The 24,376-nt window shown below is 42.8% G+C and overlaps 1 protein-coding gene across 2 annotated transcripts in view; it reads left to right on the forward strand.

The window, feature by feature from the left end:
- The window catches only part of LOC139407293 (1-phosphatidylinositol 4,5-bisphosphate phosphodiesterase beta-4-like), a 170,733-nt gene that overhangs the window by 28,906 nt on the left and 117,451 nt on the right, over nucleotides 1-24,376 (forward strand). The gene's annotated exons all lie outside the window — the stretch shown is intronic.

Below are 24,376 nucleotides of genomic sequence, written 5' to 3' on the forward strand. Positions count from 1 at the left end.
GTTTCGCTTTTGAGGACCACAATTTGTGGAGTCACAGAATTTTTTTTACATGAAATATGTTGGCGGTCAAATTTAGTCAATTTTAGCAGTGAATGTATCAAATTAAAGGCCTTGTACTAGAAAACGACCGAAAATCGTCCGGGCCGATATTTCGGGCCGATATTGGCCTTTTCTAGTCTATCGACTATCTCCCTTCTCTATCGGCTTTGCCGATAGTCCCTCTACATAGCAAAACTGCTGCTATGCCAGCCGCCACTTACCGCCTGAGCTACAAGCACTGCACAATGCAGAGGAATGTCTTGCTGGGAAAATCAACATCATTACCTAGCAGCGAGTTAGCTCATTCTTCAACAGAAAGGTGCAGTATTGAGAAACAGATGAATTGACACAATTACCAAAATCAAACTCCTGTTGCAAATATTAGTTTAGTTTAATTCACTAATAATAAGACGTTGTGTCGTCGTGCCCGGACATGCATGCAATAACCAAGCTAGCTAGCTAGCTAGCTAAGCAGATAGCTCTGTGACCTGTTAGCAAAGATTATGATAATTAACCCTTTCATCTGTGGTGTTAGCTAGCAATATTAGTTACTCTGCTAGCTAGCTGGCTAGATAAACATGGTGCTAAGATATCATATAGGAGCTAATAGCCAACATAGCTAGCTAACATTAGCTGGTTATTATTTTTAACATTAACAATTTTTGGCAATGAGCCATCTGACTTGCGGTGTAACAACAGAGTTTCTGTAAGGTTAGCTATTTACTGGTGTGGCTGCAGTCGTATCCGTAAATTGACAGTTGATAGTCGAATTACAGTTGAAGTCGGAAGTTTACATACACATTAGCCAAATACATTTCAAATCAGTTTTTCACAATTCCTGACATTGAATCCTAGTACAAATTCCCTATCTTAGATCAGTTAGGATCACCACTTAATTTTAAGAATGTGAAATGTCAGAATAATAGTAGAGAGAATGCTTTATATCAGCTTTTATTTATTTCATCACATTCCCAGTGGGTCAGAAGTTTACATACACTCAATTAGTATTTGGTAGCATTGCCTTTAAATTGTTTAACTTGGGTCGAATGTTTCGGGTAGCCTTCCACAAACTTCCCTCAATAAGTTGGGTGAACTTTGGCCCATTCCTCCTGACAGAGCTGGTGTAACTGAGTCAGGTTTGTAGGCCTCCATGATCGCACACGCTTTTTCAGTTCTGCCCACAAATGTTCTATAGGATTGAGGTCAGGGCTTTGTGATGGCCACTCCAATACCTTGACTTTGTTGTCCTTAAGCCATTTTGCCACAACTTTGGAAGTATGCTTGAGGTCATTGTCCATTTGGAAGACCCATTTGTGACCAAGCTTTAACTTTCTGACTGATGTCTTGAGATGTGCACCAGTCCCTCCTGCAGCAAAGCACCTCCACAACATGATGCTGCCACCCCCGTGCTTCACGGTTGGGATGGTGTTCTTCGGCTTGCAAGCTTCCCCTTTTTCCTCCAAACATAACGATGGTCATAATGGCCAAACAGTTCTATTTTTGTGGAGGTCTACAATTTTTTTGGAGGTCTTGGCTGATTTCTTTTGATTTTCCCATGACGTCAAGCAAAGAGGCACTGAGTGTGAAGGTAGGCCTTGAAATACATTCACAGGTACACCTCCAATTGATGATGTCTTTTAGCTTTTCAGAAGCTTCTAAAGCCATGACATCATTTTGGGGAATTTTCCAAGCTGTTTAAAGGCACAGTCAACTTAGTGTATGTAAACTTCTGACCAACTGGAATTTTGATAAAGTGAATTATAAGTGAAATAATTCAATTGTTGGAAAAATTACTTGTGTCATGCACAAAGTAGATGTCCTAACCGACTTGCCAAAACTATAGTTTGTTAACAAGAAATGGAGTGGTTGAAAAACGAGTTTTAATGACACAACCTAAGTGTATGTAAACTTCCATTTCTACTGTAGATGATTATCAAAAATGGGAAAGAAGGAAGTGTTTTAAAATGTGTAATAAAGGTTAGCAATAGGTTTAGCAACCTAAGAATGATCCTGTAAGTTTGTGGACCAAGAATTCTTCAGATCAGCCTGTCTGAAATCTTCCCGTAGTTTGAGAAGTGAGAACGCACACATTTGTTCAGACAGAACGTGCATTTTCATTTAATATTTTTCCTACCCTCTCTCTCCTTGTTAGATATTATGCACATTTATGGCATTGTAGCAAATGCCATAAAAGTCATATGAGTGATGGAGAGAGATGTGAGGAGATGTGATAGGGAGTGGAGTTACAGGCTCGCTCTAATCAAACATTGCAGTAGGATTAACTTACAACCCACCCATTTATTGATAGATAGCTGAACTAGCCACTTGAGTTGTTTCAAATTTTGTCTTGGCAGCTGAGTTGTTTGGAGATGCGTTCTACCACAAACTATCACATTTTAGGGAAGACCCAGATGCAGACAGTGTTGAAGTAACAAAAGTTTATTACTATAACAGGGGCAGGCAAAACGGCAGGTCAAGGGCAGGCAGAAGGTACAGAACGGCAGGCAGTCTCAGTGTCACGTCAGGCAGAATGGTCAAAACCGGGAAAACAAGAACAACAGGAGGAAAGGGAAAACCACTTAGGTAAAAAAAACAGTAGGCTTGACGGACAAAACGAACTGGCAACAGACAAACCAAACAGATAACACAGGTATAAATACACAGGGGATAATGAGGAGATGGGAGACACCTGGTGGGGGGTGGAGACAAGCACAAAGACAGGTGAAACAGATCAGGGTGTGACACTAACCGGTCCCGTTGATTACTATAAAGAGAAAAATAACAATTAAACAAATACCTAACGATGCTATAATGTTTGTAAGAGAAGATAAGTTAAATAAGAAGGTGGTGAAATGCAAACTTTGCAAGATGGAATTAACCTGCAGTGGCAGTACAAGTGCTGTGCTTAACCATCTGAAAGGGAGGCACCTATGCTTGGGCGGTATATCCCGTATATACCGTATATGTAAAAATACACTGGAGGGTTTTTCAATACCGTTAATAACTATTTCTTTGAGTATTTGTAGCTATTTTTGAAGTAAATACCGGCAGTCAACTTGTGCAATAAGTTAGGAGATAAAGAACATTGTGTTCTTCATTTAATCTGTCACATTATGTAGTTTACGGTAGTCCCCAGTCACGTGTCACGTGATGTTTGTTTACAAGCACACAACGATAAGAAACCGGCGCCTTATGAGACACTCACTGTTGTGTAGCAAGTGCCAGGTAATCTGTTCTTCTACACCTGAACAGGCAGTTAACCCACTAGGCTGTCATTGAAAATAAGTATTTGTTCTTGACTGACTTGCCTAGTTAAATAAATGTAAAATATCTTATAACTATTAAGTTAACTGTCTAAAATATGCTAAATGCTCTGCAGTTGTCCATTTAGAAGCTAGTTAGCTATCTCGCTAAGTGTTTAGCTTCTTTCAAAATCAAGCATTCGCTTGGTAACAGCAGAATCCCCTCCTGGATCAAGAGCCTTGCTGGCTAATATTCATGTTGCTCGTGCAGAAAACTTTGAGTAGCATTTTTGAGTTACTTGTATACTTGTATTGTTTAGGTCAGAAACTGTACAGAATGTTTGCAATACACTCATTAGCATTTAGTTAGCGTTGTCTATGAGGATTCCTCATTACTTGTTAAGATTTTGTTAGCATTTTGTTATTAGTACTTTTTGAAGAAATACCTGCAGTCAACTTGTGCACTAGGTAATATATAAAGCAGATTGCGTTCTTCATTTCCCCAATTAGATAATTTTTCATTATGAAGCTTTTTCATTATGAGGCTTTTTCATTATGAAGATTTTTCATTATGAAGCTTACCGGGTTTGAGCCAGTTGCATGTTTGTTTACAAAGAAGCACAATGAGTACAATGGGAGCTTTGTGAGGTGAGTCCCTCCTGCAGCACAACTTAAGTGAGGCGATCAAGTTATACTTGTATGAAATTCACTTCTAATGTTTATATATATGTTTATATATTATAACTATTAAGTTAAGTATCTAAGATGTTCCAAATAAATTCTCTCCAGCTGGGTTTTGCTAGCTGGGTGGCAGGGTAGCCTAGTGGTTAGAGCGTTGGACTAGTAACCAGAAGTTTGCAAGTTCAAATCCCCTAGCTGACAAGGTACAAATCTGTCGTTCTGCCCCTGTTCCTAGGCTGTCATTGAAAATAAGAATTTGTTCTTAACAGACTTGCCTAGTTAAAAAAATTGCTAATGTTGCTCCACTAAAAGTTTTGCAATTATGCTGTGGTACTTAGAGGTAATTTGTGAGTTAGTATGGTACCCTGCGTCACCACTTTATTGCTCCAGACCACCACAAGGGGGAGTTAGAGCACTGATTATGTTTTTGGGTCCTACTGTGGCTCTAACTGACAATGAATGGGTGACATAAACCTGAATAGAAACTGATAATTGTGTACGACTTCAGTATTACTTACTAAAACGATTGTTACACAACATTTTTTATTATTTATTTTGTTAGGATTATTTTGCTCTTACCTTAGTACTGTAGCCCACTCCCGACCGGGCATGTTAGTTTTTCTTGGAATAGAAACAACATAAAATGAATTAAGCAAGTACCAGTCAAATGTTTGGACACACCTACTCATTCCAGGGTTTTTCTTTATTTTTACTATTTTCTACATTGTAGAATAATAGTGAAGACATCGCATCTATGACATAACACACATGTAATCAGTTAAGAACAAATTCTTATTTACAAGGACAACCTACTCCTTCCTTCCCGTTGGGGAGTTGAACACCGGTCTCCTGCTTGCCTGCATTCTCTAGTACAGCCACTATTGAAGGTGTTACGCAGAGGGGAACAGGGAAACCCAAGAGCAGACTCAGATGAGGAGACTGCGATGAAGTAACCAAGGTATTTATTGAAACACAAGGGGAAGATGGAGCCAGGGGAAGATCGGGCGGGTTGCAGGAAACCAAGTGCTGAGGCTTGAGCGAGAGGGGTTGGGACAGGGTAAGCATGCATCCAAGGGAGCAGTAGAGTGATGAATCCAGGACAGAGTAGCAGGATGACAAGATGTGGGACTGGAGACAGGGACCAGAGTCAGAGCAGGCAGAACTGTAGCGGAGAGGAAAACTGTCAGGCAAAGAAAACGGGAACAACGGGATAACAAGTCAAATCAAATGTATTTATATAGCCCTTCGTACATCAGCTGATATCTCAAAGTGCTGTACAGAAACCCAGACCTCTTCTGGCTGTGCCGGGTGGAGATTATAACAGAACATGGCCAAGATGTTCAAATGTTCATAAATGACCAGCATGGTCGAATAATAATAAGGCAGAACAGTTGAAACTGGAGCAGCAGCACAGCCAGGTGGACTGGGGACAGCAAGGAGTCATCATGTCAGGTAGTCCTGGGGCATGGTCCGAGGGCTCAGGTCCTCCGAGAGAGAGAAAGAAAGAGAGAAAGACAGAATTAGAGAAAGCACACTTAAATTCACACAGGACACCGAATAGGACAGAAGAAGTACTCCAGATATAACAAACTGACCCTAGCCCCCCGACACATAAACTACTGCAGCATAAATACTGGAGGCTGAGACAGGAGGGGTCAGGAGATGTGGTCAACCCAGACAGGAAGACCACATCAGTGAATCAACCCACTCAGGTGACGCACCCCCTCCAGGGACGGCATGAGAGAGCCCCAGTAAGCCAGTGACTCAGCCCCTGTAATAGGGTTAGAGGCAGAGAATCCCAGTGGAAAGAGGGGAACCGGCCAGGCAGAGACAGCAAGGGCGGTTCGTTGCTCCAGAGCCTTTCCGTTCACCTTCCCACTCCTGGGCCAGACTACACTCAATCATATGACCCACTGAAGAGATGAGTCTTCAGTAAAGACTTAAAGGTTGAGACCGAGTTTGCGTCTCTGACATGGGTAGGCAGACCGTTCCATAAAAATGGAGCTCTATATGAGAAAGCCCTACCTCCAGCTGTTTGCTTAGAAATTCTAGGGACAATTAGGAGGCCTGCGTCTTGTGACCGGAGCGTACGTGTAGGTATGTACGGCAGGACCAAATCAGAGAGATAGGTAGGAGCAAGCCCATGTAATGCTTTGTAGGTTAGCAGTAAAACCTTGAAATCAGCCCTTGCTTTGACAGGAAGCCAGTGTAGGGAGGCTAGCACTGGAGTAATATGATCACATTTTTTGTTTCTAGTCAGGATTCTAGCAGCCGTATTTAGCACTAACTGAAGTTTATTTAGTGCTTTATCCGGGTAGCCGGAAAGTAGAGCATTGCAGTAGTCTAACCTAGAAGTGACAAAAGCATGGATTAATTTTTCTGCATCATTTTTGGACAGAACGTTTCTGATTTTTGCAATGTTACGTAGATGGAAAAAAGCTGTCCTTGAAATGGTCTTGATATGTTCTTCAAAAGAGAGATCAGGGTCCAGAGTAACGCCGAGGTCCTTCAGTTTTATTTGAGAAGACTGTACAACCATTAAGATTAATTGTCAGATTCAACAGAAGATCTCTTTGTTTATTGGGACCTAGAACAAGCTGTTTTGTCCGAGTTTAAAAGTAGAAAGTTTGCAGCCATCCACTTCCTTATGTCTGAAACACATTCTTCTAGCAAGGGCAATTTTGGGGCTTCACCATGTTTCATTGAAATGTACAGCTGTGTGTCATCCGCATAGCAGTGAAAGTTAACATTATGTTTTCGAATGACATCCCCAAGAGGTAAAATATATAGTGAAAACAATAGTGGTCCTAAAACGGAACCTTGAGGAACACCGAAATTTACAGTTGATTTGTCAGAGGACAAACCATTCACAGAGACAAACTGATATCTTTCCGACAGATAAGATCTAAACCAGGCCAGAACTTGTCCGTGTAAACCAATTTGCGTCAGGCTCTAGATAGTAACAAACTGCTAGAAACGTAGACTGACTGAGCAGAGATTAGGATCTGGCAGTGTGGAATTGCCAGGACTGAGTATTTGTAGAGGTATTGATTAAGGAACAGGTTGCAGCTGGTGGGGATCTTCTCTGACTCCAGCACACCTGTTTCCGCCCACACAATCACACACAGAGCGAGAGGGAGAGAGCACTGGGGGAGTGGCGGCAGGCCAAGGAGACACATGATGAGCAGTAGAGGGCGTGGCAGGAGCAGATGTAACAGAAGGCTATCAAATGCTTCTCAAAGATGCCCTCTGGTGGTCAAACTAGCACTAACTAGCATTAATGGTAAAAGTGGTTCACACTTAAATAACGTGCCATAGAATTCTGCGGCACCATGAAAGCTGCGCCGCAGTATGCTGCAACTTTTAAAGGACTAACCACTGTAGCTAAGTGGCTAAAGTTAGCTTGCAAGATCAAGCTTCTTGGTAACAGCAGCAGAGACAATACCCTCCTTGATTAATATCCCTGCTCTCTAATATTTGTTGTGTGCGTTCTGCAAACAGTGTTTTGAGATGCATAACTCTTACATAACTTTTGAGCTGGGTTGTCTGTCCTAGTAGTAAATTAGCATTTACTTGTTAGCATTCTGATAAGTGATGTTTTGGGGTCTTTTTTTTACTTTTGAAAAAAAAATGATGTGCCCCTTGTGTGCACTACCGGTAATACTGTGTATCCCGGGATGGCACAGGCACGGTATGGAAATCTGGATAGGGCCCAACTCTAGAGGGACCCTGAGACCCAAATCACTACTGGCAGGCCCCCAACAACAGATAGGATCTTCAGACTAAAGCAGTGCGATAAGGGACGGAGTGAGAAGATCACAGTGCTGATTACAGACATTATTGTAGTTGATATGCAGCCATTATCAATGGTAGAGGATGTTGGCTTCAATGCCCCAATGGCATATCTAGAACCCGACTACAAGATGCCATGTCGGAAAACCGTGACAGCCCGGATGGAGAAATTGTACAATGATTGTTCTGCAGGTACGAAGCGCGAGCTCTCAAACATTGTTGGACGTCTAGGAACACCAACACGCTGTCATACATTACTGCAACGAGCCATCACATTGATGAGAAGTGGGACATGTACTGACCACTTAGAACATGGAGGAGAGGCACACATCAGAGAACCTAAAAACAGCTTTAACTGTCATCATTGCTGAGAGGGTGGGGTACAGCAGGAAGGTGGGTAGTGATGACTGGCTGTCTGCTAGCGGTCATACGCAGGACTATCTGCATTGGGAATTAAATCGTCATTTTTCTTGTCGTTCAAATATATATATATATTTTTTTACATTTGTCACATTCCGTGTGTGTGTGTGTGTGTGTGTGTGTGTGTGTGTGTGTGTGTGTGTGTGTGTGTGTGTGTGTGTGTGTGTGTGTGTGTGTGTGTGTGTGTGTGTGTGTGTGTGTGTGTGTGTGTGTGTGTGTGTGTGTGTGTGTGTGTGTGCGTGTGTGTGAAGAAACTCCCTAGTGTGACAGGGGTCTCTATTAATACACTGGGATCCCAGTCGGTCTGAACACTGCTACCAGGAGACCAACTCGTTGTGTGTGTGTGTGTGACGGACTCAGCCAATCAGTCCCTTCGGGTGGATGCGGTGGCTGCAGGGAGAGCTATTACAGGCCAACAGGTTACTATGGAGACCAGTGGCGTCATAGAGGAGCAACGTCTGTAGACGAGGCTTGTTTGTCAAGAAAGGTTTTTATCTCTGTTCCCTCCATTTCATTGTCCTCTCTCTTTATCTCTGTCTTTATCTCTCTCTTTTATCGCTCTCTTTTATCTCTCTCTCCGCATGTCTACCGCTCTATTATCCCTCTCTTTATATATGTCTCTTTTTATCTCTACTGTTTGCTCTCTCTTCTGTGAGACAAAATGTAAAAACAATACGTAGAAATGTAATAATAAAGGTTTTTTATTCAGGCAGTGTTTGCTGAAGTGGAGCTCACATTTGTATTAACATGTAGGTCATGTTTGTCATTCCTGTAGTTCTTATCAAATACAGTGTAGGTAATGGTGATCAGTATGGTAGCATTTGGCTGACATTAGTAAAAGACGCTGATAGTAATGGTGCTTAAATTCCACTCACATTTAGCCACCAGTGGATCACCATTGATCACATACCAGATAACCACTAGGTTATCTGCCGAGAAATCTAGGATCTGATCTATATAACAACTACTTTAGTTAGTTATGTGTATAACTACCATTTTATCTGTCTACAACATAATAAACCCACACAACACAGACACTAACCAGAAGCTTCGCTCGGGGTCAGTCTCCCCCTGTGGACAGCCCTCATTCTGGGGAAGCATTTAACCCCAGCCCCCTGTCCCTATCTCCTCCTCTCCCCTTGCCTCACCCCTGTCCCCTCCCCCCCATCTCTTCGTCTGTCTCGCCTTATGTCCACGTTTTAGTTCGGAAGCTGGAAAATATGCTGTATTCTCCTGGCTGGTAAGGATCAGCAAGGCACAAACGTCCTCTTTTATACCTACTTATTTGGACAGGGAGAATTCTGATGTTTCGTGGAGTTTTCCCTGGAGCGAGAGAGCTCCCTCTCTCTCAATTCTCTCTCGCTGTCTTTCAAACAGACACACCTACACATCCTCTCTCTCTCTCTCTGAGGGGATCATGCTGAAACTGGAAGCAAATGGGGAGAGAGAGGGAGAGGGAGAGAAAAGGAAATGAGACAGACCTGCAGCAGTCCGTAGCACATCTGTCTGTCTACTATTATTAGTCTGTCCAATAGCATAGTCCACTAATGACTGCCATGGGGCAGCAGGGTAAGTATATCTAGGGGATAATGAAGTTCTCAGTTGGAATCCAGGCTGGACCCAGCCTTCACTGTTTCTACTGGGGCTGGGAGGTCAATTGCCCATTGTGTGTGTGTGTGCGTGCGTGTGTGTGTGTCTTTGTGCGTGCGTGTGTGTCTTTGTGTGCGCGCGTGTGTGTCTTCGTGCGTGCGTGCGTGCACTTGTTCTGTGGGATTTTGACCATGTTTGGGCAGGCCTGGTTGAGGAGAACCCAGAGATGAGAGAGTGTGTGTGTGTGTGTGTGTGTGTGTGTGTGTGTGTGTGTGTGTGTGTGTGTGTGTGTGTGTGTGTGTGTGTGTGTGTGTGTGTGTGTGTGTGTGTGTGTGTGTGTGTGTGTGTGTGTGTGTGTGTGTGTGTGTGTGTGTGTGTGCGCGCCGTGCCGTGGCGTGGCGTGGCGTGGCGTGCGTGCATGAGCTGAACTCTAGCTCTCCTTATCTGGTCTAAATGAAAGACAGAACATTTCCGCTACATGACACACACACACAGCTCAGAATGATGCAACAGGGTAACATGGAAACAAAGTTACATGGAAACAAAGTTACATCAAAACAAAGTTACATGGAAACAAAGTTACATGGAAACAAAGTTACATGGAAACAAAGTTGCATCAAAGCAAAGTTACATTATACCATAGTAACAACATTCTAACAATAGGCCAACTACGTATTTTCATAATTCAGACTACATATCCCATGATGCTTCCCACTGTCCCTCTATAATATGAGGACCACTGGGGAGTGAAGCTCCCAAATGGAGACATCCTCTCATGCAGTTATGTTTGCACCTCTACTCATTTACATTTTAGTAATTTAGCAGACGCATTTCTCCAACTAGAGCAACTAGGGTTAAGTGCCTTTCCAGCGACCTTTCGGTTACTGGCCCAACGTTCTTAACCACCAGGCTACCTGCCGCCCACTCTGGACTGTTCCTCTAGTCCAGTGCTTCTCAATTATTTTCTTACACCCCCCCCCTAGGAAGAAGTAAACATTTTGCGCCCCACAACTCTCTGCTGCGACTGTAAATAGTATCATTTGTCTACAAGGTTGCGTTCTGAGCCCTCTCCTGTACTCCCTGTTCACCCACGACTGCGTGGCCACGCACGCCTCCAACTCAATCATCAAGTTTGCGGACGACACAACAGTGGTAGGCTTGATTACCAACAACGATGAGACGGCCTACAGGGAGGAGGTGAGGGCCCTCGGAGTGTGGTGTCAGGAAAACAACCTCACACTCAACGTCAACAAAACTAAGGAGATGATTGTGGACTTCAGGAAACAGCAGAGGGAACACCCCCCTATCCACATCGATGGAACAGTAGTGGAGAGGGTAGCAAGTTTTAAGTTCCTCGGCATACACATCACAGACAAACTGAATTGGTCCACTCACACAGACAGCATCGTGAAGAAGGCGCAGCAGCGCCTCTTCAACCTCAGGAGGCTGAAGAAATTCGGCTTGTCACCAAAAGCACTCACAAACTTCTACAGATGCACAATCGAGAGCATCCTGGCGGGCTGTATCACCGCCTGGTATGGCAACTGCACCGCCCTCAACCGTAAGGCTCTCCAGAGGGTAGTGAGGTCTGCACAACGCATCACCGGGGGCAAACTACCTGCCCTCCAGGACACCTACACCACCCGATGTCACAGGAAGGCCATAAAGATCATCAAGGACATCAACCACCCGAGCCACTGCCTGTTCACCCCGCTATCATCCAGAAGGCGAGGTCAGTACAGGTGCATCAAAGCTGGGACCGAGAGACTGAAAAACAGCTTCTATCTCAAGGCCATCAGACTGTTAAACAGCCACCACTAACACTGAGTGGCTGCTGCCAACACACTGACACTGACTCAACTCCAGCCACTTTAATAATGGGAATTGATGGGAAATGATGTAAATATATCACTAGCCACTTTAAACAATGCTACCTTATATAAATGTTACTTACCCTACATTATTCATCTCATACGTATATACTGTACTCTATATCATCGACGGTATCCTTATGTAATACATGTATCACTAGCCACTTTATACTATACTATGCCACTTTGTTTACATACTCATCTCATTTGTACATACTGTACCCGATACCATCTACTGTATCTTGCCTATGCTGCTCTGTACCATCACTCATTCATATATCCTTATGTACATATTCTTTATCCCCTTACACTGTGTACAAGACAGTAGTTTTGGAATTGTTAGTTAGATTACTTGTTATTACTGCATTGTCGGAACTAGAAGCACAAGCATTTCGCTACACTCGCATTAACATCTGCTAACCATGTGTATGTGACAAATAAAATTTGATTTGATTTGATTTGATTTGATTTAAAATGGTTATAAGTACACCTCTGCATAACATTGTATCCTTATTAACATTAGAGAAAACAAAACAAGAAAAAAGAAAGAAATATAGATCAACTTACAACAAATAATAACTTTATTAACATTGTTTTTTAGTCTGTAACAGAAAAGACTTCAAGTGCATCAATTTTCCTGAAATTAAAAGGAAAATTCAAACTTATGTAAACATTTTTGATACTGAAAAATATAATTAAATATAATCAATAAATAATAATAAATTCAAATTGATCAGCAACATTAACTCAGGAGCACAATATATGAAACACTTTGACCTATAAAACAAAAATGAATAAAACAATTTGTGCTGATTTTTTTAAATCAAAATGAGGAAGTCAGGATTAATGGCTACAATGAGCACGTTTTGCAGAGCACAGCTTTTTCGAAAGCGGGGTTTGAAGCATGATACTGCAACTCTCAGCTCCTGCTCAATGTTTAGCTGGGACCTGTACTTGGTCTTCAGTGCAGCAACAGCAGAGAAGCCAGTCTCACAAAGATAAGATGTTGCAAAAGGAAGAAGAATGCCCATGGCCCTCTGCCCTAAGAGTGGATACTGCCTCTCTACACTCTACACTCTCTACGCCAGAATTCACTCAGTGTCTGTGATGTGAACCTCGGTCTCAATGTGGAGTCAGACGTCATATCAATGAACTGGTCCTCCTCTGCAGAGCTGAAACCAGTTGGAGCTGGTGCATTGAAAGGATCTCTCACCCAGTCATATTGGGAACTGTTTTCAGGGAAGTACTTTTAAAGAATCCCATCAGTGATGAAATATGCTCCTTAATATATGTAATCACTGAGGTGGCATCATAGTCTGTAGTGTCAACAAATTCATGCAGGTTCTCCTTCATCAAGTTGCCAGCCCCACATTGTAAGCTTTTGAGTGAAAGAGCTGATCTTGTCTTTGACCTGAGGGAGGTGTTTATCTTTCTCTTGAAGCTGTAGATTTAGTTCATTTAGCTTTCCAAATATGTCACTCAGGTAGGCCAGTTTTGCCAGGAAGTTCTCATCACTAAATGTTTGTGTTCCTGCTCCGAAAACATTCTTATTTGCTCTCTGAGCTCAAAAACTCGGGACAAGACTTTTCCTCGACAGCCACCTTGCTTCACTGTGAAACAGCACAGCTTGATGTTCAGCTCCCATCTCCTCACAGATAGCAGAGAAGACTCTTGTTTTTAGTCTTTATAAAATTAACTACACCTACAATGTCAGTCATAACCTCACTTAATTCAGAGGAAAGGTGCCCTGATGCCAGTGCTTCTCTGTGTATAACACAGTGTGTCCACTCAGCATTAGGTGAGGCCTCCTTGATGAGTGCCCGAAGTCCTTTTCTCATCCCTGCCATGGTCTGTGCACCATCACTGCAAACACCAATGCAGTTCTCCCACTTTAGCCCATTCTCAGTCAGGAAGCAGTCCAGCATTTTGAATAGCTCTTCAGCTGTGGCTCTGTCTCTGACATATTTACAAAAAAGTAGATCCTCTCACAGGGAGTTTGTCATGTCAAAACGTACATAAGCGATAAACAAACGGTCTTTGTTGCTGTCAGTTGCTTCATCGAACTGTAAGGCAAAGCGTTTGTCTTTGAGTTTATCTACCAGCTGTTCTTTAACATCGTTAGCAATGTCATGTATACGTCTGGCGACAGTGTCATTGGACAGAGGGATAGTTTTATTTTTGCAGCACTTGCGTCATCCAGCATGACAGAGACCATGTCTAACGCTGCAGGCAGTATCAGCTCCTCTGCTATGGAGTGGGGTTTTAACTGAGCAATTTGGTACGCCACCTTATATGATGCTATACAGTGCTGGTTTACTGAAGTAGCATTCACAAAGCGGGACGATTGTTGGCAATATTCGGCACGTTTTCGCTGAAAAACCTCAAGCGGCTTATCAGCGTGATTGGGGTGTAATGTCTTTAAGTGACGCCTTCATTTATTTGGCTTCATGCTGTCCGCTGCCAACATTTTAGACACAGTAAACATACCGGTCTTTCCTCGTCTCCCACCGTAGTCACAGTGAAGCCAAGCGCTACATACGCTTCATCATATCTCCTCGTCTCCCACCGTAGTCACAGTGAAGCCAAGCGCTAAGCATGTCCCCCCCCCCCCCCCCCCCCCCCGGCATCGCTCTGAGCCCCCCCAGCCAATTCCCCCCGAGCCTCCCCCTTTGAGAAGGACTGCTCTAGTCTAAGGGTTTACAGGCATTCCCCAGACATCTCTCCTCTAACATCATTAGGTACAATGTCAGCATTCAACCCCAAAATAACAATTATTGTGATTTGTTTTCGATTAAAATTGTCAGAAAAAATGGCTCTTAGCAAAGAACAATTTCTCATGCAAGAATTTTCTTAGGACTGTCTGGGACTGGTCTGAGTGAGGGACCAAATTGGACGAGCCTAAAGGGAGGGATATGTAACCTGAAAACTAGCTGTTATTGTCAGACAGGTTTGAAACCGAACCTGGTCAATTTTTTGTCAGGCTGGACTAAGTTGTAGCATTTTCTGTCACTGTTAATCATGTTAGACTGTGGCACTGCATGAGTCATTGAAAAGTGGAGTTTCCGTTAGGGAAGGAGGTCACACAGGGTTAAGTGAGCTAATGCAATAGATTGACATCTCTCCATCTCACTCTCACTCGCTCTCTCTCTCCCTTCTTTCGTTTCATTGGATACATTATGCACAGGGAACTCCCTGTGCTTTAGCTCTTTAAACATCACACACACACCGCAGACTTCTGATACGCAGATAGCCCAGGGGGAACTCTCCTCCCGGGCTGGATGTCCTTTGGGTGGTGGACCATTCTTGATACACACTCCCAGACAGTCCTAGGAAAAGTATTGCTTGAGAAATTGTTCATAGCTAAGAAGCATTTACTTATTTATTTTTGACCATTTTTAATGAAAACAATCACAGTAAGGTACTTAATTGCAGTGGTGTAAATACTTTAAAGTACTACTTAAGTAGTTTTTTGGGGTATCTGTACTTTACTTTACTATTTATATTTTTGACAGCTTTTACTTTTACTTCACTACGTTCCTAAAGAAAATATTGTACTTTTTACTCCATACATTTTCCCTGACAACCCAAAGTACTTGTTACATTTTGAATGCTTAGTAGGACAGGGAAATTGTGAAATTGGCACACTTATGGAGAGAACATGTGTTCAACCCTACTCCTTATGGTCTGGGGGACTAACTAACTAACACAAATGCACATCTTTTGTGAGTAATGTCTGAGTTTTGGAGTGTGCCCCTGGCTATCCAAATACTTTTAGAGTAGTTTTACTCAAGTAGTATTTTATTGGGTGATTTTCACTTTTACTTGAGTAACTTTCAATTTAAGTTATCTATACTTTTACTCAAGTATGACAATTTGGTACTTTTTCTACCACTGCTTAATTGTTACCCAGAAATGGTTTAATATTGAGAGAAAATGGCTGCATTGGACCTTTGTTTAACCCCAGTTTGCTAGGCTGAAAATGCAAATTATGGTGGACAATAAGTATTTGTTCACCTACAAACAAGCAAGATTTATGGCTCTCACAGACCTGTAACGTCTTCTTTAAGAGGCTCCTCTGTCCTCCACTCGTTACCTGTATTAATGGCACCTGTTTGAACTTGTTATCAGTATAAAAGACACCTGTCCACAACCTCAAACAGTCACACTCCAAACTCCACTATGGCCAAGACCAAAGAGCTGTCAAAGGACACCAGAAACAAAATTGTAGACCTGCACCAGGCTGGGAAGACTGAATCTGCAATAGGTAAGCAGCTTGGTTTGAAGAAATCAACTGTGGGAGCAATTATTAGGAAATGGAAGACATAGAAGACCACTGATAATCTCCCTCGATCTGGGGCTCCACGCAAGATCTCTCCCCGTGGGGTCAAAATGATCACAAGAACGGTGAGCAAAAATCCCAGAACCACACGGGGGGACCTAGTGAATGACCTGCAGAGAGCTGGGACCAAAGTAACAAAGCCTACCATCAGTAACACACTACGCCGCCAGGGACTCAAATCCTGCAGTGCCAGACGTGTCCCCCTGCTTAAGCCAGTACATGTCCAGGCCCCTCTGAAGTTTGCTAGAGAGCATTTGGATGATCCAGAAGAAGATTGGGAGAATATCATATGGTCAGATGAAACCAAAATATAACTTTTTGGTAAAAACTCAACTCGTCGTGTTTGGAGGACAAAGAATGCTGAGTTGCATCCAAAGAACACCATACCTACTGTGAAACATTTTTTTCTGCAAAGGGACCAGGACGACTGATCCGTGTAAAGGAAAGAATGAATGGGGCCATGTATCGTGAGATTTTGAGTGAAAACCTCATTCCATTAGCAAGGGCATTGAAGATGAAACGGGGCTGGGTCTTTCAGCATGACAATGATCCCAAACACACCGCCCGGGCAACGAAGGAGTGGCTTCGTAAGAAGCATTTCAAGGTCCTGGAGTGGCCTAGCCAGTCTCCAGATCTCAACCCCATAAAAAATCTTTGAATGGAGTTGAAAGTCCCTGTTGCCCAGCAACAGCCCCAAAACATCACTGCTCTAGAGGAGATCTGCATGGAGGAATGGGCCAAAATACCAGCAACAGTGTGTGAAAACCTTGTGAAGACTTACAGAAAACGTTTGACCTCTGTCATTGCCAACAAAGGGTATATAACAAAGTATTGAGATAAACTTTTGTTATTGACCAAATACTTATTTTCCACCATAATTTGCAAATAAATTCATTAATAATCCTACAATGTAATTTTCTGGATTTTTTTTCTCATTTTGTCTGTCATAGTCGAAGTGTACCTATGATGAAAATTACAGGCCTCTCTCATCTTTTTAAGTGGGAGAACTTGCACAATTGGTGGCTGACTAAATACTTTTTTGCCCCACTGTATATAGATACAGAGAGAGAGGGAGGAGGCAGGGAGATGTGAAGGTAATGTCCGCAGTCTTTATGAGTTAATCTGCTTCCTTTGTCTCCTGAGTCTACTGTCAGGTAACCTGTGTGTCTGATTCAGCAGCAGTATGGTCACAATGGTCAGCGTGTGCGACGTAGTTTCCATCACAAAATGATTGAATCAAACTGCGTGATACTTAGCTACACTATATAAGGAAAAGGTTGAAATGCTAAAGGCGCCCACATACTAGGTTGGGTTTGCTTCTAGCAGAACTCGTCTATGAGAAGCAAACGTCTGTGCATCACATACTGCCTTAAAAGAACTTGGCTTGAAAAACAACAATATTACTGTTTGTCCGTCTTGAGACGCTTCAGCATCAACATAGCCGGTATACACTTCCTCAAAATAGTCAGAATGAATCTAAGATAAATCAAGAAATCATTAATTTTGACATCTAACTAGGATGTTTGTTGCAGTATTTCTCAAATGAAAAAATGTGCATGAAAACTAGTTGTCTGGTTGAATGACAACAAACACTTAATTGAAGAATCCCGTCCATAGTTCCCACTCCTTCTAGGAGTAGTACTGTTGACCCATCACCGACGAAGGGGTGTAGACTTCGGCTACCAAACTTCGACATGCCTCAGGAAAATAAAAAGCATGTGCAAACAGCCAGAAAAAAACCCAGCCGAACACAAAAACAAACAAAAACAACAACATGTTGTCATAATATATGCGCAAACTGTTTTGACTGGGAAACATGCGACAGGCTTAAGACTGAAGAAGTGAGACATTTCTTGCTCCTATCGTTTCTAAATGTAATATCTTTCCTACTGTGGCCTCTGTATCTTCTCTAGATAGAATGGGCCTTGTGTAAAGCCGATCATATTAGCTCTGTATCATAGTCCTGTACTACACTAGCTCCTTTCTCCAGTCCCCTGTAAGCCAGAGCTCTGAAGGGGATCCTCTCTCACACACCACACACACACACACACACACACACACACACACACACACACACACACACACACACACACACACAGAGAGAGAGAGAGAGCCCAGAGAGGGAGAGCCTGAGGGATCAGAGAAACCTCAGATGACACTCAAGACACACAGAAGAGAGGAGCTGAAATGTGGAGTAATTGATGTGAGCTACATTTTAACAGCTCACCTCTTCCTCCTCCCACTCTTCTCATCTCCTCTTCTCCCCCTCCACTCCTCCTTCTTTCTCCTCCTCTCCCTCTCCTCCCTGCTCTTCTGTTTGACTTGCATAAGCATCAAAAGCAGGCCTACCATAGCTCATCTGACCTGTTTCTCTCTATATGCCACATGGATCTTAGGTCACCCAGACATTGATCTAAGTTCAAATTCGGTTTGCTAGGGCCTTGGGGATGGCGGATGGGCCACGTGGGTCACATGTTCAAACCCAGTGCTAGGCAATCTATTTTATTTTGTAGTTTTAACCCTATCCCAAACATTAACCCTTACCTTAACCATTCATAACCCTATCCCAAACCTTAACCCTTATGTTAACCATTCATAACCCTATCCCACACCTTAACTCTTACCTTAACCATTCATAACCCTATCCCAAACCGTAACCCTTACCTTAACCATTCATAACCCTATCCCAAACCTTAACCCTTACCTTAACCATTCATAACCCTATCCTAAACCTTAACCCTTACCTTAACCATTCATAACCCTATCCCAAACCTTAACCCTTATGCTAACCATTCATAACCCTATCCCAAACCTTAACCATTCATAACCCTATCCCAAACCTTAACCATTCATAACCCTATCCCAAACCTTAACCCTTACCTTAACCATTCATAACCCTATCCCAAACCTTAACCCTTACCTTAACCATTCATAACCCTATCCCAAACCGTAACCCTTACCTTAACCATTCATAACCCTATCCCAAACCTTAACCATTCATAACCCTATCCCAAACCTTAACCCTTACCTTAACCATTCATAACCCTATCCCAAACCTTAACCCTTATGCTAACCATTCATAACCCTATCCCAAACCTTAACCATTCATAACCCTATCCCAAACCTTAACCCTTATGCTAACCATTCATAACCCTATCCCAAACCTTAACCCTTACCTTAACCATTCATAACCCTATCCCAAACCTTAACCCTTACCTTAACCATTCATAACCCTACCCCAAACCGTAACCCTTACCTTAACCATTCATAACCCTATCCCAAACCTTAACCCTTATGCTAACCATTCATAACCCTATCCCAAACCTTAACCCTTATGTTAACCATTCATAACCCTATCTCACACCTTAACCCTTACCTTAACCATTCAGAATGAATGCCTAAACTTAACCTTCTAAATGTGATATTTATGGACAAACTTCTGATTCTAAATTGAGACTGTGATAGTTTGTGGAGTGAAGGTTAGGATTTGATCCTAAATCTGTGCCTAGGTGTCTTACAGAACAGGTTGGATTGGTCTCAATAACGTTAAGGGGCACGAGTTAAACACAAACACACTAGTTAAACACAAACACTCCATCTACACACACACACACACACACACACACACACACACACACACACACACACACAGATCCTATAGATAAAGTGTGTGTTTACTCTTCTTAATTGGACTCTCTTGTATACTCTTTTGTTAAGTGGCTAAACGACATACAGAACCGGATGCCACACACACACACGTTGGTACTGAGACATTGATTTTGTGGTTATTTCTGTTGATTGCACAGACAATCAGTTGTTATTGGAGCCATAAAACTAGTGTATCACACTGCAAGCCTCTCTCCCGTTGTTTCCTGCTGAATTAATGGCCACTTGCGGCCTAAGTAAACACTGACACTTTATGGTAACATCTTTCCTGATTTCCAGGGATATTGTTATGATACAGTAGGCAAACATTAACCCTAGCCATAATGTGATTCTGTCTGATCTTATTTATTATAATGTATTTTATATACTGTAGCCCCTGTACACTCCACCTATTAGTCTACTCCGTCTATTAGCCTACTCCACCAATTAGTCTACTCCACCTGTTAGTCTACTCCACATATTAGTCTACTCCACCTGTTAGTCTACTCCACCTGTTAGTCTACTCCACCTATTAGCCTACTCCATCTATTAGTCTACTCCACCTGTTAGTCTACTCCACCTGTTAGTCTACTCCACCTATTAGTCTACTCCACCTATTAGTCCACTCCACCTATTAGTCTACTCCATCAAGTAGTCCACTCCATCTATTAGTCCACTCCACCTATTAGTCTACTCCACCTATTAGTCTACTCCATCAAGCAGTCCACTCCATCTATTAGTCTACTCCATCAAGCGGTCCACTCCACCTATTAGTCCACTCCGCCTATTAGTTTACTCCACCTATTAGTTTACTCCATCTAGTAGTCCACTCCATCTATTAGTATACTCCATCTATTAGTTTACTCCACCTATTAGTCCACTCCACCTATTAGTTTACTCCACCTATTAGTCTACTCCATCTATTAGTCTACTCCATCAAGTAGTCCACTCCATCTATTAGTATACTCCACCAATTAGTCTACTCCATCAAGTAGTCCACTCCATCTATTAGTCCACTCCACCTATTAGTTTACTCCACCTATTAGTTTACTCCACCTATTAGTCTACTCCATCTATTAGTCTACTCCATCTATTAGTCAACTCCACCTATTAGCCTACTCCATCTATTAGCCTACTCCATCTATTAGTCCACTCCACCTATTAGTTTACTCCACCTATTAGTCTACTCGATCAAGTAGTCCATTCCATCTATTAGTATACTCCATCTATTAGTCTACTCCACCTGTTAGTCTACTCCACCTATTAGTCTACTCCATCTATTAGTCTACTCCATCTATTAGTCAACTCCACCTATTAGCCTACTCCATCTATTAGTCCACTCCATCTATTAGTCCACTCCACCTATTAGTTTACTCCATCTATTAGTCTACTCGATCAAGTAGTCCACTCCATCTATTAGTATACTCCATCTATTAGTCTACTCCACCTATTAGCCTACTCCATCTATTAGTCCACTCCACCTATTAGTCTACTCCACCTATTAGTCTACTCGATCAAGTAGTCCACTCCACCTATTAGTATACTCCATCTATTAGTCTCCTCCATCTATCAGTCCGCTCCATCTATCAGTCCACTCCATCTATCAGTCTACTCCATCTTTTATTTATTTATTTTTATTTTACCTTTATTTAACCAGGTAGCCAAGTTGAGAACAAGTTCTCATTTACAATTGCGACCTGGCCAAGATAAAGCAAAGCAGTTCGACAGATACAACGACACAGAGTTACACATGGAGTAAAACAAACATACAGTCAATAATACAGTATAAACAAGTCTATATACAATGTGAGCAAATGAGGTGAGAAGGGAGGTAAAGGCAAAAAAGGCCATGGTGGCAAAGTAAATACAATATAGCAAGTAAAACACTGGAATGGTAGTTTTGCAATGGAAGAATGTGCAAAGTAGAAATACAAATAATGGGGTGCAAAGGAGCAAAATAAATAAATAAATTAAATACAGCTGGGAAAGAGGTAGTTGTTTGGGCTAAATTATAGGTGGGCTATGTACAGGTGCAGTAATCTGTGAGCTGCTCTGACAGTTGGTGCTTAAAGCTAGTGAGGGAGATAAGTGTTTCCAGTTTCAGAGATTTTTGTAGTTCGTTCCAGTCATTGGCAGCAGATAACTGGAAGGAGAGGCGGCCAAAGAAAGAATTGGTTTTGGGGGTGACTAGAGATATATACCTGCTGGAGCGTGTGCTACAGGTGGGAGATGCTATGGTGACCAGCGAGCTGAGATAAGGGGGGACTTTACCTAGCAGGGTCTTGTAGATGACATGGAGCCAGTGGGTTTGGCGACGAGTATGAAGCGAGGGCCAGCCAACGAGAGCGTACAGGTCGCAATGGTGGGTAGTATATGGGGCTTTGGTGACAAAACGGATTGCACTGTGATAGACTGCATCCAATTTGTTGAGTAGGGTATTGGAGGCTATTTTGTAAATGACATCGCCAAAGTCGAGGATTGGTAGGATGGTCAGTTTTACAAGGGTATGTTTGGCAGCATGAGTGAAGGATGCTTTGTTGCGAAATAGGAAGCTAATTCTAGATTTAACTTTGGATTGGAGATGTTTGATATGGGTCTGGAAGGAGAGTTTACAGTCTAACCAGACACCTAAGTATTTGTAGTTGTCCACGTATTCTAAGTCAGAGCCGTCCAGAGTAGTGATGTTGGACAGGCGGGTAGGTGCAGGTAGCGATCGGTTGAAGAGCATGCATTTAGTTTTACTTGTATTTAAGAGCAATTGGAGGCCACGGAAGGAGAGTTGTATGGCATTGAAGCTTGCCTGGAGGGTTGTTAACACAGTGTCCAAAGAAGGGCCGGAAGTATACAGAATGGTGTCGTCTGCGTAGAGGTGGATCAGAGACTCACCAGCAGCAAGAGCGACCTCATTGATGTATATAGAGAAGAGAGTCGGTCCAACAATTGAACCCTGTGGCACCCCCATAGAGACTGCCAGAGGTCCGGACAACAGACCCTCCGATTTGACACACTGAACTCTATCAGAGAAGTAGTTGGTGAACCAGGCGAGGCAATCATTTGAGAAACCAAGGCTGTTGAGTCTGCCGATGAGGATGTGGTGATTGACAGAGTCGAAAGCCTTGGCCAGATCAATGAATACGGCTGCACAGTAATGTTTCTTATCGATGCCGGTTAAGAAATCGTTTAGGACCTTGAGCGTGGCTGAGGTGCACCCATGACCAGCTCTGAAACCAGATTGCATAGCAGAGTAGGTATGGTGAGATTCGAAATGGTCGGTAATCTGTTTGTTGACTTGGCTTTCGAAGACCTTAGAAAGGCATGGTAGGATAGATATAGGTCTGTAGCAGTTTGGGTCAAGAGTGTCCCCCCCTTTGAAGAGGGGGATGACCGCAGCTGCTTTCCAATCTTTGGGAATCTCAGACGACACAAAAGAGAGGTTGAACAGGCTAGTAATAGGGGTGGCAACAATTTCGGCAGATAATTTTAGAAAGAAAGGGTCCAGATTGTCTAGCCCGGCTGATTTGTAGGGGTCCAGATTTTGCAGCTCTTTCAGAACATCAGCTGAATGGATTTGGGAGAAGGAGAAATGGGGAAGGCTTGGGCGAGTTGCTGTTGGGGGTGCAGTGCTGTTGACAGGGGTAGGAGTAGCCAGGTGGAAAGCATGGCCAGCAGTAGAAAAATGCTTATTGAAATGTTCAATTATGGTGGATTTATCAGTGGTGACAGTGTTTCCTATCTTCAGTGCAGTGGGCAGCTGGGAGTTGGTGTTCTTATTCTCCATGGACTTTACAGTGTCCCAGAACTTTTTTGAGTTAGTGTTGCAAGAAGCAAATTTCTGCTTGAAAAAGCTAGCCTTGGCTTTTCTAACTGCCTGTGTATAATGGTTTCTAGCTTCCCTGAACAGCTGCATATCACGGGGGCTGTTCGATGCTAATGCAGAACGCCATAGGATGTTTTTGTGTTGGTTAAGGGCAGTCAGGTCTGGGGAGAACCAAGGGCTATATCTGTTCCTGGTTCTAAATTTCTTGAATGGGGCATGTTTATTTAAGATGGTTAGGAAGGCATTTAAAAAAAATATCCAGACATCCTCTACTGACGGGATGAGGTCAATATCCTTCCAGGATACCCCGGCCAGGTCGATTAGAAAGGCCTGCTCGCTGAAGTGTTTCAGGGAGCGTTTTACAGTGATGAGAGGAGGTCGTTTGACCCATTACGGATGCAGGCAATGAGGCAGTGATCGCTGAGATCTTGGTTGAAGACAGCAGAGGTGTATTTAGAGGGGAAGTTGGTTAGGATGATATCTATGAGGGTGCCCGTGCTTAAGGCTTTGGGGAGGTACCTGGTAGGTTCATTCATAATTTGTGTGAGATTGAGGGCATCAAGTTTAGATTGTAGGATGGCTGGGGTGTTAAGCATGTTCCAGTTTAGGTCGCCTAGCAGCACGAGCTCTGAAGATAGATGGGGGGCAATCAGTTCACATATGGTGTCCAGAGCACAGCTGGGGGCAGAGGGTGGTCTATAGCAGGCGGCAACGTTGAGAGACTTGTTTTTAGAGAGGTGGATTTTTAAAAGTAGAAGTTCAAATTGTTTGGGTACAGACCTGGATAGTAGGACAGAACTCTGCAGGCTATCTTTGCAGTAGATTGCAACACCGCCCCCTTTGGCAGTTCTATCTTGTCTGAAAATGTTGTAGTTTGGAATTAAAATGTCTGAATTTTTGGTGGTCTTCCTAAGCCAGGATTCAGACACAGCTAGAACAT

This window comes from Oncorhynchus clarkii, chromosome 4, assembly GCF_045791955.1.
Source record: "Oncorhynchus clarkii lewisi isolate Uvic-CL-2024 chromosome 4, UVic_Ocla_1.0, whole genome shotgun sequence".
NCBI lineage: Eukaryota > Metazoa > Chordata > Actinopteri > Salmoniformes > Salmonidae > Oncorhynchus > Oncorhynchus clarkii.